The sequence below is a fragment of the Mus pahari genome, chromosome 14, assembly GCF_900095145.1.
Source record: "Mus pahari chromosome 14, PAHARI_EIJ_v1.1, whole genome shotgun sequence".
NCBI lineage: Eukaryota > Metazoa > Chordata > Mammalia > Rodentia > Muridae > Mus > Mus pahari.
Window position 1 is genome coordinate 83,133,266 of NC_034603.1, and position 1,646 is coordinate 83,134,911.

Genomic DNA, 1,646 nt, shown 5'->3' on the forward strand with positions numbered 1-1,646 from the left:
AAAAAAAAAAAAAAGTTTTATCTCATGTGTATTACTAAGGATGGAGCCGAGGGCCCGATGCATTCAAGGCTAGTGGCACATCTGCGGCCATTTATCCATTTATGTGAGACAGGGTCTCCAACGTTGTCCGGACTAGCCTCAAACTTGCCACACAGCCCATGTAGGCCCACAGCTTTAGTGTTCCTCCATAGCCTCCCATTAGCTGACTGTAGCCCACTAAACCCCATAGCTATTTTACTTTTATAAAGTTAACATGCAGAACCAGAGAGGTGGCTCAGCAGGTAAAGGCACTTGTCACGCAAGCCTGAGTGTCATCCCCCGAACCCACGGAAAGAAGGAAGAGAAATGACGACACAAAGTTGCCCTCTGACCCCCACCTGTTTGCACACACGCATCATGGATACAGGAACACACAAGGCTAAAGGTTTTTTGGGACAGCATTTCTCTGTGTACCCCTGGCTATCCTGGAACTCACAGAAATCCACCTGCTTCTCCCTCTCAAGTGCTGGAATTAAAGGCGTGTGCCACTACTGCCCAGCTAAAAGTTTTGTTTTTTATTTGTTCATTCACATTACATCCCAATGTCTAGCCTCCCTCCACCCAGTTCCTACCCCAGACAGCTCCTCCTCCATTCCTCCTCCCCTTCCCTTCAGAGAACAGAGAGACCCCTGGTTCATCTATGCAAGCACTAGCTACACAGCTCTGATGTTTAAGTTTGAACTCCAGAACCCATATAAAACCCGTATGCAGCCGGGCGTGGTGGCGCACGCCTTTAATCCCAGCACTCGGGAGGCAGAGGCAGGTGGATTTCTGAGTTCAAGGCCAGCCTGGCTACAAAGTGAGTTCCAGGACAGCCAGGGCTATACAGAGAAACCCTGTCTTGAAAAAAAAAAAAAAAAAAAGAAAAGAAAAGAAAAAAAGAAAGAAAGAAAATCATACTTTGAGGGTAGACGGTAAAAAGAGGAATTTTTTGTGTCTTTCAGCATGTTTTTACATTTGTGTGTACAAATATGTGTGTATCCATATTCTACACATGCGTGGGTTTACGTGTATGTGGGTGCACAGGCACATGGAAGGCCAAAGTTGCTATCAGGAATCTCTCACTCAGACCCAGAGCTCCCTGAAGAGGCTAGGCTTGCTAGACAGCGGTTTCCGGGATCCACCCCCTCTCTCCACCTTCTGAGGCTTGAATTATAGGAGGGGCTGCTCCCTCACCCTGAATTTCATTAAGTCTGGGGATCTGGGTCACATGGTCAGACTGTGACAAAGTCCAGCACATCCCTGGAGAATGCAGTACAGCTCATGCTGGAGAGCCAGGATTTGGCTGCGGCTCACCGTGGGCAGGTGGTATGTCTCATTCACATTGCAGCTCATTAAACACTTGTAAACTAGTGGATAAAGTTTTATTTTACAGAAGCTAAGAGATGGCTCAGCGGTTAAGAACAGTGGCTGCTCTTCCAGAGGACCTGAATTCGGTTCCCAGCACCCTCATGGCAGCTCACCCCAACTGTCTGTAACTCCTGTTCCAGGGAACCTGATGCCCTCGTGCACACACATGCAGTCAAATCTTCAATGTACATAAAAATAAGTTTTAAAAAAGTTTTATCTCGCCGGGCGTGGTGGCACACGCCTTTAATCCCAGCACT